Source organism: Passer domesticus, chromosome Z (genome assembly GCF_036417665.1).
Source record: "Passer domesticus isolate bPasDom1 chromosome Z, bPasDom1.hap1, whole genome shotgun sequence".
Lineage (NCBI taxonomy): Eukaryota > Metazoa > Chordata > Aves > Passeriformes > Passeridae > Passer > Passer domesticus.
Window position 1 is genome coordinate 45501133 of NC_087512.1, and position 12347 is coordinate 45513479.

Genomic DNA, 12347 nt, shown 5'->3' on the forward strand with positions numbered 1-12347 from the left:
AGACATTTTCACACAGAAGTACCTGCAAAAGGGACATCCTTCAATTACTTCACAGAACATCTTTGGTCTTCTCCAATAGTTCTGCTTCTTTTTTAACATTAAAAACTAGTTTTATTGGGGGGTGGGAGAGGGGGTTAGTTCTTCAAGAGTAACTTGCAGATCCTTTTTCAGTTTCTGAATGTTGGATGTCCCCCTGTGATTTTTTTGTGAAGGGTTGACAGGAACTATTTTTTTGCCAGAGAAGGAGGAGTGTGTCTGTGACGTGACAGCAGAGACTCCTCTATATAAAATGCAAGGGCTTAGACATGTGGCTGACACACACCAGCAAGTGTGCTGTGTTCACTGCTATCTCATGCATTTTCCCCACCTACTCTTTTTGTTGGCATTAAAGCCCCTCTGTGCCAGAGGGTTGTGCAGGTAGAGCAGTGTTCAGACCTGCTCACCTGCTTGCCAAAGTGAGAATAAGGCAATTACTGGCTAGGAAAGTGCTGGAAAAGATACAACCAGTGGTGTCCTGTATAACCCCGAATTGCCCTCACAGAGGAAACATCAAAGGAGACAGAAAAAAATCACAGTCAAATTAGAAAACTTGAGTCCACTAAAACATCCAAAAACTGTTTTATCAGGAAGGTTGATTTTGGAAAAAAATGAAGCAGAAAATTAAATCAAACCTTTAGCCTCAGTCTCTTGCTCATTTAATAAAAATCAATAGTATTGTAACAAAAGGTGTTCAGCACATCAGCTTTTTGGCTCCAGAGTGATTCTGGCAGGACTAGAAAGTATTAAAGGACAGAATTATTAAATTAAGAAAGGTAAACTGTTGAACTGAGACCATAAATTTATAGTATAGGAAATAATGTCCTGTCACTCCCTTGTGGAAGAAAAAACTAGTCATCAATTAATGTACTACTTTCATCGGCAAATTTTATAGGAACCTGTCAAGTAAGTTAATTAATGTGAGGGTATGTTCTATCAAGAGGGACAGTGCAATATGTGCCTGTTGTAATTAACTTGAATCCTCAAAAATATTCCTCCTCATAATAGATGCATAGAATCATGCAAGGATTGTGAAGTACTTAAAGATCCTATAGCTCCAACCCCTTGTCATGGGCAGGGACACCTTCTACTAGACCCAGTTTCTCAGGGCCCCAATCCAACCTAGTCTTGAATATTTCCAGGGATGGAGCATCCACAACCACTACGGAAAACCTGGTCCAGTGCCTGAGCACCCTCTGAGTAAATAACTTCTTCCTAACATCTAATCTAAACTATTCTTTTTCAGTTAAAAACCATTGCCCCTTGTCCTGTCTCTACATGTTCTCACAGTCTTTATTCCTCATTTCTATAAGCCCCCTCAAGGTTCTGGAAGGCTGGAATGAGGTCTCCTTGAAGCCCGCTCCAGGTTAAACTATCCCAGCTCTCTCAGCCTGTCTCCATAAGAGTGGTACTCCACCTCTTCAGTCATCTTTGTGGCCTCCTCTGGACTCGCTCCAACAGGTCCATATCTTTCCTGTGTGAAGGATCCCAGACATGGACAGAGCACTCCAGATAGGGTCTCACAAAGGCAAAGTAGAGGCAGAAAATCACATCCCTGTATCTGCTGGCCACTTTTCTATTGCTGAAGTGAGGATACAGCTGGCTTTCTATGCATGGCTCATGTCCAACCTTTCATCCACAAAAGCCCCCAGGCACTTCTCAGCAGGGTCATTCTCAATTACTTCTCCCAGTTTTCACTCCTATCTGGGATTGCTGATCCAGGTGTAGCACCTGGCACTTGGACTTGTTGAATTTTATGACATTCATAGGCCCAATTTTCAAGTTCGTCCAAGTCCCTCTGGATGGCATCCCATCCTTGTGTTGTGTCAGCTGCACTGCTCAGGTTTGTGTCATCTCCAAACCTGCTGGGGATGCATCAATCCTACTGTCTGTGCCATTGACGAGGAGCAGCAGTACCAGCAGAGAGCCCTGACAGACATCACTTGTCACCAGTTCCCACCTGGGCACACAGCACAACCCTCTGGTGGCATCCATCCTGCCAGTTCCCTATCCACTGAATAGTCCATCTATTAAATCCATCTCTCTCATGTTTGGACATCAGGATGTGATGTGGGACCATATCAAAAATCTTACAGAAGTCTAAGTAGATGAAGTTTTTCAGTCTTTCCCTGTTGACCATCGTCATCACTCCAGAGGTCACAAGATTGATCAGACACACTTTACCCTTAGTAAAGCTGTGCTGGTTGCCTTGAATCACCCCATCATCCCTTAAGGTGCCATAGTATAGTTTCTAGGAGGGTCCACTCCACGATCTTCCCAGGCACAGAGATGAGACTTGCCAATTTGTAGTTTCCCTTTTTCCTTTTCCTTCCTTTCCCCCCCTTTTTAAAACTGGGAGCAACGATTACCATTTTCCAGTCCTCAGGGATTTCTACTTGACTGCCATGAGTTTTCAAATATGATGGAGAGTGGCTTGGCAACAATGTGAACTGGATCCCCCAGAACGCTCTGATTTATCTCATCAGGTCACATAGATGGGCAGCTATTTAGCTTCATCAAGTGATCCCACACCTGCAATTTCCTTACAGTGAAATGGACTTCACTCCTCCACACCTACCTATAGAGTGGGGGTCTTGAAAGAAAGTGGAAAACCTGTCTGCCAGTGAAGACTCAGGAAAAGAACTCAATAGTACCTCTGCCTGCTCTGAATCAGCTGTTACCAGCACATCCTTCTTGACTATCAGAGGAGTACACTCTCCTTGACATTCACAGGTTTTCGGACAAGATTTCTCTTGGTCCTTCTCAGTCTGGGACTCAGAATGGTGCTGGCACAAATGGTATATGTGGAGATTGAGAAAGGATGTCTGCTCTAGAACCTTTTCTGTTCACTCTGATTATTGCAAAGCTGGACCAACATACAGGTCCTAAACAAATGAGAGGAATTTCCTGAAATGCTGGCGTACCTACTAGCCTTAAGTATTTTTCTCTGGGGGAACTCATGGTTTAAAGTCTCTCTTGTGAGGGTGTGCAATGCTTGTGTATCATTGAGGTGTTCTCCACCTCCATCTGCTATCTCGGATTGCACAGTTATACTGGAAGAAGGACAGAGACAAAACCACACCAGGGTGTCTTTTCTCCTAACTTACACTGCCCAGAGCAGTGCTAGACCTTCTCAGGAAAGGAAGGAAAATGGTAGGGTAGCTTTTCTGTACAGTGATAATGAGGAGCAGAGGCAATTTCTTAGGCAGTGTCATAGATACTGTGACTACTATGCATCTTCTTTAATAATCTTTACTACAGCATTGAAGCACATACCTCACAGGCCTTTCTGTTTACTGTAGATATGTAACAAGCTGAGTTATTTTGCCTTATTCTCTTTTCTAGTTATAATGTTTGCTGAATGTAGCAGTTATTCCCTAGATTGTCTCCTTGAACTCAGCCTCATTATTTTATCATTTTGACAATGAACTGCATTTCCCATCTGCCGGCTCCAATTCTCAATATAATCCAAATCCCTTGGAATTTGGTTATTCTCTTCCTTTCTATTTGTTCATCCTCTGCATCATCTGTAAACTCTGAGCTCTCAGAGTCAGACTGTGCTCTCCATCTTTTAACTATGGTAAATCTGGATCTTCTCCACTAAGGTCTGTGGAATTATTCCAGAGTGAGCGAACGGAAACTAGAGCTGGATCTCGCTTAGGTTTTCAACACCCTCATCCAAGTAATTTTATATTTATATATAGACACATGTTATGAACAACAGATGTCCTAAAACTGACCTTGAGGACATTTTCATCTATTCTGTTATTATGCCATTTTTCTAGTTGACACCTATTTTTCCGCAGCCCTGAGTGTTTGTTTGAAGTTAATTCAACATCAATAAACATGTTCATACTGTTATGAATGAAGTTTTGGCAAGGTGAATATACTTTCAGGTTGTGTTTACACTCTTTTTTTCCCCCCTTCAATTTCCTCCATTTTTTAATTCCTTTCTCTCAATAATTTTTTTCTTTACTACAGAGAAAAAGGGTTATCGTGCAGCAGACCACTAGACATGCCCAGGGAGAGTAGGTTTACTGTGCTCCCTGGAATAAACAATAAAAATAAACAATAAAAATAAACAATAAAAAAGTTGCAAAGTGCCTGAATGAATGGAGTTCGATACTCCACACCAATGTTAAGGACAAACCTAGTAGAACTGCTGACCTGTCACATAACTGCAATTTAGTCTTATGAAATCCCTTCCCTTCCCCACACCTCTGGAACACCAATGTGCAGCAGAAAGAAAAACATATTTTGTCTCTATGATTCTTTCCCTTCTGTTTTATTTTTTCCATGCTGGTGAATCTTACTGCCGGTCACAACTACAATTTTCAACATAAAGTCCCCAGGACAGACCAGATCACATGAGAATAGTATGAATGCTGATGAAATCTTTTATCAGGATGTTTGGGCTAAATATTGCCATACACCTTGAAGGTGTTACATCTCAACCAGATGATTTTCTTGCTTACACCGGTTGCCAAACTACCCTATTCCTCATAGTTTTCTGTTTTGCATTTTACCCCCTTATTTCTGTCACAGGAGCAGGAGAGACATAGAGTCAAGGCTTTCCTCCAGCTTGCAGCACCTAGTATTCTCTGACCTGTGGAAACAGGAGTAATGTGATCCTGTAAGTAGAGACTGTTTCATAATGTGCGCACACGAGGGAGTTCAAGTGTTTTTGGCATTACCTAACTCCCAAGTACTCAGCTTTTACCTCTTATGTTCTCTTGGCAACATGTGGTGCAATATATATATATTTATATTTATATATATATATATACATATATAAAAATATATATGCAGTTTCCTAGGTTTTTAACACAAGAAGATACAAATAGTGCCACATGCAAATAAAACAAGCCCACCCATGTGATCCATCAGGGTTTGAAATATAAGAATCAGCAGACATTGGTGGTGATTGGGTTAAAGGTCTAGGGTCACCAGCTAGCAGCTCTGTTGGATGGTTTGGCTTTTCAGACAAGCCTTGGAGAAGAGAGGCACCACACTGAATCATAAATCAAACAGCGTGGGAGAAGAAGTGTGCATTTTATGCATGTTTAAATATACAAGTTTAGGAGATCTGGCTTGAAAGTGAGCCCAAGAAATCACAAATGACATCTCTCCCTACATCATGCTCCTCTTAGATCACCAGTGATCCCATTTTTCCTCTGTGGTAAAAGATGTGACTGGGCTCTTGTCTTCTAGCTCAAATGTTCATTCTTCTCTCCCTACAAATGATATGGTAAGAAATACAGGAAGAGTACATCTCACAGGGAGGTTAAGTGTGGGATTACCTGAGAACCAGATAAAAAACTTCTCTGAAGTTACTTAGAGACAAAAAAGAGAAAAAGTCGTCTATTTCTGACAGAACAACATAGAGAAAGATCAGAGTGGCATGAAAAGCTGATGAGTAAAGAGCCACAGAGGAACATTAACATTTTTTCAATTTCAGGGTGAATTTCCTACTGATCTTTAGACAAAAATTACCAAAGACCTTCAAAGTAATTGCAGCCAGTTTAATGATAAAAGGTTCTTCAGAGTGAAACAGCAGAAGTGTTTTCTTGAGGCTTTGCATGCTCTGCCTGGCCTTCCCATGTCCAAAGATACTTTTCCAATAAGGGTTTATACTCTTATTGAAAGCTGCCAAAACTGTGGCTCTTACTTCTGCACCACGCCTCAGGAGAGTAGAAACACAGACACCTTCTCCCTGCTTCAAGTGACAGAGACCAGTTGATTGCATTGCTTGTAGGCTGGATCTCAGGCTAGCCTAGCCATCAGGCTTCACTGTGCTACTACCAGTGGTGAGGAAAACAGCAACAAAAGCATTGTCCCTCTCACTCTCCTGGCATGGAGCAATTCTTCCACAACCTGGGCATCTCATCTCTCACAAGGTCAAGCTCCCGTGACGTGCAGAGCTGCTCTACTATCAGCAAATGCAATATTATCTGCTTTGGTCTATAGTAATCCACTGAATGCAAATAATAACTTACAGTTTGTGCACCTGGATTTCAAACAATGGCTCTGCAATATCATCTGACATCTGTGAAATCTACATACCATGTGCTGGAGAGGAAGGTGCAGAAGGCACTACGAAAATGAGACTCCAATGCATTTTATGCCACTGGAAAGGAAGGATACACCATGTTTTGCCCCTGTCTGGCTTTATCTGAACTCCTTTTCCTCCTGTTTCTTTTCCATTTGTTTCCATAGGATGAAGTGTCTCCAGTGTGCAATGCTGAAATGGAAGGTGCAGCTCAGAGCCCTGACCTCACACGGTCTGTCTCCAGTAGTGGGGCCAAAAACAGGTTGCTGTGATCTGCCTTGTGCAGCTCCTCCTGACAGGGAGAGCATCCTTCCCACCTTCCCCAGGCTGAGCAACTCAGTTCTGCACTCTGGGTCCTTCTATCAGCCCTGCACTCTGAGCCACGGCATGTGCAGAGTGCCAGTGGAGAAAACATTCAGAATGTGTTTTCTGAAGCGTCTGCTGCTGAGGGGGGAATTTAGCAAGGTAGGGCCTGGTCCATTGAGGAGCTGCATAGAGCCACACAAGGGGAAGCTGAAGGACAAAACCAGGTGACACCTAATTCATTCACTTGGAATTATCTCCCTGTCAAAAAAGCCTGTTCTGAATTTCAGGAGAGCTTACTCGGGTTTCTGATAAAACTGTAACCTCTGATTTCAGTAAGTTTGCTGATGGTTTTAATCCAAACATGTAAACAATTGTTTCTATAGCAGATGTAAAGCACCATAAGTGGCAGAAATGTGAGGGCAGAGCTTTTGCTGTAGTAAAGTGTGCCATAGAGCATACGTGTCAAGGAGAGTGAGACTCCTCACAAAGTCAGGGAACAAGGAAACCAAAGGTGTCATGTGAGTTTGAAGTTGAAGACAGGTGATAATTCAACACAGTGGAAAGTTGCAATATGTGCACTCAAGTGCAGCATTGGCTAGATGCTGTGGAGAGTGCTATTTAATTTGGAAGGCTCTTCCCTTCAATTCCAGCAGCTACCTCTCTGATAGAAGCTAGGAGATTTTTTTTTCAGCATTAATCACTGCATACCATAATTTCCCAACCATATTGCCTTTTCAGGTTCACATGTAAGAAGTTCCACTGCTATGGACTTAAAATAAAAGGACTTACAACAGTGGCTGCTGGAATATATTGAAAAAATATTGAATATACATTTTCATTGAAATATATTGAAAATATATAAATATATTGAAAAATTATTAGTAGCAGCTTAATTGAATTATTGACAACCTTCCTCTTCATCTCATAAATTTGTCAGTGGAGTAATCCAGCATTCCCACAAACTTCATGAAGGATGCTATGCAAATTGTAATCCTGAACATAAATTTGCAGAGAGCATGCCTGTGCACCTTATGGCTAAGATCAGGAGGAAGCCGTGGTTTGATGATAGCAGATCAAAATCATGCCTTTCTCAGGTGTGTATGCAGATAGTGTATTAATTCTCACAAGTATGATATCTAAAAGTATGAGTGAGGCACTAATTTGGTTAAAGCCAGCATAAGGTAACTGTAGTACAGAAAAAAAAATTAAGAAAAAAAGCAGAATAATTTATGTCCATTTCAATTCCACATGGTACAGCTTCTCTCACTGGTGTTTGATTTAGAGTCTGTTGAGTTGCCCATTGAGAAAACTAACCTTTAACTCCTTCCATAATAGCTATTCTGGGCTCTTATGTTCCCAGAAGCAAAATTTATTTCCCACTTTCAGGCCAAAGAAAATTGTTCCAAAGAATGTAGCAGAGACATGCTGATGTCTGCATTCTCTATATGTGCACACATGCATATCTGTGCATGCATGTGTATGCATTCTCCTTGCTAAGGACACAACTTTGGTAGGATGATACTGATGCTAAAATCTTAGATTCATGCCACCGTTTACCTCAACAACATTTCTCTGAATCTGTTCCCTTCTAAAAGGAGCAAAGTCTCAGCCACTCCCTTAATTGATTAGAAATGTTGATCCTGATGTCATGCCTCGTCTGTATTCACAGTCTCTGAGCTGCATAAATTCATCCTACATAATTTTCAGATTGAGAGGTTTTTTGTTAATTTAATTAAAGTTAATTTTCTTAATTTTGCTAGAGAATTACTGTTTGGGTTGGATTTTTTTAATCTGTATGTGTACCTTTAAAAGATATTTAAAGTCAGACTATTACTGGTAAAACTGATTTTCATAAAACAGAGTATTATATCTACATATTCTACTACAAAAATTTGACTGTCAACATTTTGATTGAAAGTGTTTTTAAGAACACAAGTTCTGTTCCACTATATCTGTTAAAATTCTGTCTTATTCTGTTTTCTTTTTTTTAATTGTTTTTATGAATAAAGGAGATTATTTATATGCATAGTTATGTATCTGTACAGTATTTCCTGGGAAAATGCCTTTGCAAATTCGTTGATCTAAAAAGGAGTTTCTTTTCCTCCTTGGGAACTTAATTCTCCAAAGCAGAACTGCATGCCTACATTGAGTTACACAAGAATAATTCCTGTTCTTTAGATCTTCACTGTCAAGCAAAAAGAAGATTTACTTGACTTCAGCATGGGCTTAAATAAAAGAAAGACAGGAAATTACTTTAGAAAAGCAGAGCAGCACCCTCTAGTGTGGACACATTTATATTAGTAAATAACACAGCTTTATGAATACCTGATTAACTTGATCCTGACCCACTAGACAGCCCAATGTCTGATTCAGATGTGGTTACTAAACTGCTCACTGGCCTCAGGTATCTTGGTTCACTTTGTCTCTTTTTCTTCACCTGTAAAAAATCAGATAAAAATAACCCTTTTAAAAACATGTTACACTGTCCTAATGGCAAGATCCTCCTGTACAAAAGGTGAACAGGTGAACATGATGATGGCCAGATTGTCCTCTCTACCTCCAGAAAATGTACTGTGCAGTGCCAGGGCTAGGCAACCTCTCTTGTGTGGTGCTTCACATCATCTTTCAGGCAAAAACTTTGCTTTTTTTCACAGTGTGATTGCACCACCAAAGCTGTGCTTTATGTACTGAGATCATAGTTTCTACTGCCAGGTTTTCAAAACTCATCGATAGTGGATTGGTATTTCTACCCCTTGGAATGTCTGCTGCACATTCGCTTACATAGACTGGGATACCATTCTCTGACATTAACAAATTCCATTATCTAGCATCTTATTTTGGGACATAGTTAAGGACTGGACTTGCTTGGGGAAAATGAGTGAGAAAGAAGGAACACAGATTTAGTCCCTGTATGATTATCTCTTCTAACGAGGTAAATAGAGCTTCAAAATGCCTGAGGTCTTTACAGAAGCAACATTTAGCTATAAAAGAAACCAGGCGAGGAGCTGATCTTTCATTTCCTCTTTGTATTGCCCTTTGTCATTCTCCACCATTCCTGTTGGTGATTACTGAGCATAGCTATTGCTAAAAGCTGGAGATTATCATATGTGCCAGAGAGAGAATTTCCCAGCAGTTTTAGTAAACTGGAAGTGATGGGGAGGGGTGGGAAAGAAGATCAGTGTGCAGAACTCCTTCCTTAGAGTGATCTGTCTGGAGTTTGTCTGTGACTGTGCTCATCCTGCATGTATATGTGATAGGCTCATACATGGGTATATATTCTTTTCAAGCCATATTGCCCTTCCAGTGCATAGACAGATCCATAAATCCCAGGTGGAGTTAGATAGGAAATCTCCTGTTGACACTGCATTGACGGGACTGTGTTGCAGGACTGGACCTGCCATGTAATAACCAGAAACTTCTTTGCTAGAACTTGCGGGTGCAAACCACTAAATCTTGAATGTCTCTGACTCACACATGAAGTGACAAACTTAATAAAGTAATTAAGGACCTGTCTAGGCTGGACAAATACAAAGCAGACAAGGAAATAAGCACCAACACACAGACAGTTCAGATGCACTGCTGCCATCTCAGTAGCTGGTTTTCCCACTGCTCAAGCACATGCAAGAATACCATGTCCAGGCCACCCCCTTTCTAGTTAACCAAGTATTTTATTATTTTGGGAGGTGATATAAACCTTTCTTCCTGTCTCCCAGTCAGGTTCTTCTCTCCTTGCAGCCAGCATTTATGTCAGTCAAAAGTCCCCTCCCTTCTTCAGTTCTTCAGCCCCTGTGAGAAAAAAAAAATACCTATCAAAAACAGACCAGAGGAGACAGCAGCTTTTTTTTGTTTTCCCTCTGCAATAGGATCCAAGGCATAAAGTCAGGAGAGAGAAGTCTCTTCACCTGTGAAAGACAGGAACTGGGACATACTCAATCTCCAGGTTTTTCTTAGCACTATTCCTGCTTTTGGGTATGCAGTGATCATACTTCAAATCAGAAGTCTGTGGTTTCAAAAAAGATGGGAAAAGATATTTTGTCTGTCTTGTAATCAGCAGTCTTCTAAGCCAAAATTCAGATTTTCAGCAGGATTAAGTTAACACATGCTGATCTCCAGCAGGCAGAGAGGAGTGAAAAAATTGTGAAAAGTAGTAAGATTAGAGATGTGCTGTAAGGAGACAGAACATTCTAGGGGTTCACAAACAATATATTATTGGATTTTCTACCAGTTACATATTTCTTCTTTTATTTAAAATAGTGTTATTGGAGCATGATTTTATATTGGGATCAAGTCTTTCACTGATGGGACCAGTGTTTTGGACACCTCTGCACTACTGGCAGGAGGACTTGCACAAGTTCCTTATGCACAGTCACAAAAACCAGCAACATGAAAGTGACGACCAGAGATTAGAAATATTCTTGGATCTAGTTATCACAACTCTCCACTGTTTTAAACTTCTTTTCTTTTATTTCAAGCAGAATTTATAGATTCTTATCCTGTAAGAATTTAACACCCCAATTATCCCTAGCCTTGCTTTGGACCAGTTGCCAGTCAGGGTAGGACTCTGCATGCAGAAAAGTGGCCAAAATGTCATGCCTGTGGCATAGGAGGATACTTTTTTGAACATGGTGCAAACCTTTCCTTAACAAATGTTTAGGTGTTATTAGCTCTGTCTTCCAGTATAGTTGTTTTGTCTGTTCAGTATAGTTGCACTTAATCTGTGGATCAGGCCTTCTGACTGGCAGTACATCCAGAAAAAAGGGGACGCGTATACTGCCCAGCTACCATAAAGCTGGATACTATTATTGTTCTATCTATGTCTACCAGCTGGGACCAAGCCCTTTGTGAGCAACATAAGGCTAAGGCCACATATAATCTAGGATTTAGCCAGAGGATTTTATCTTCTTCAAGACAATTAATATATTTCATAAGGCTAGGCGAAGCAAACTACTTGGACATGAGCTTGTGATTATTTCACATTCAACAGAAAAGCTTAGCAGGTCCAAGTGATTTAGCTAGAATTTTAGGAGGCTCTTTCTGATCTGAACTATGGGTTTTTAAAGCCAAGGCCCTGCATCTCATAGGATGGAAAACAGTTTTTTCCTAATGTTATTGTGTGGACAATACAGAAGCAGTTAAAAGAGGAAAAAAAAGAACAGCAGCATTGGTGGGGGGGGGTGGGAAGAAAAGCTGCAGAAAATCTGAATTTAAACCAACAAAATAGGATAGTTGGTAATTCAGAGTGGTATTTTTCCTATATGGAGCAAAGTGATTTTTTCTGTATTTGCTTTGTGATGTGCATAATACAGAGAGGAAAATACCAGGCAGGTATGTGTCTGTGCTTCTGTTGCCTTGTGGCACAGAACTGAGCCACAGACATGTCTAGGTGAATCAAGACACTTGATTCTTTTGCTGATGCAAGGTTAATAACCTGTTAGCTTGGTGTGCTTGTGCTTGGTTGCTGCTTGGGAAAGTTTTCTTCCAGTCTGCGTTCATCTGCTTCTCATAGAGCTGTGCCCACACTAGCCCACAGCTGGGTCCCTCTGTGGAGCCTGAGAACCTCAACCAAGACTGAGAACCATGCAGGAGCATTCCAAAGGAGGATGGAGCACAGAAACACTGACGCAATGTTGGACATCATTCCCTGAGGAGAAAGAATACATACTCTGATGGATGGCAAGACAAGGAAATGTCAGAAATTTCATCATCTGTGCTAGCAGGATTTTCATACATGTTTCTAGCTCTGAGACACACTCTGGGGAGGACACCAGAGGCTGACCAGATGGCATTGAGGATATGAAACACACACAAGGCAGATGCTTTCAACAGCCCTGATCCTCGTTATGCTTTCTGAACAGATCTCAGAATGATTCTCTGTACTGCTATTACTCAGAGCAAGGGCTGGGACAGTAATGCACCAGCTGCACCTCTTTTCTGGGTACTCTCCATATTTGGGCTT

The 12347-nt window shown here is 41.0% G+C and overlaps 1 long non-coding RNA gene across 4 annotated transcripts in view; it reads right to left on the bottom strand.

Moving 5' to 3' along the window:
* Positions 1-12018, bottom strand: part of LOC135290616 (uncharacterized) — an 80222-nt gene extending 68204 nt beyond the window's left edge. For 3 of the 4 annotated variants that reach the window (XR_010353371.1, XR_010353372.1, XR_010353370.1), the window contains exons 1-3: positions 11820-12018; positions 10086-10177; positions 8717-8828 (exon numbers count right to left, since the gene is read on the bottom strand). This is a non-coding gene — a long non-coding RNA (uncharacterized LOC135290616). Of the gene's footprint in view, positions 1-6069; positions 6278-8716; positions 8829-10085; positions 10178-11819 lie in introns of those variants that run through there. The other variant, XR_010353373.1, reaches the window with a different exon arrangement.
* Positions 12019-12347: the final 329 nt, after the last annotated feature.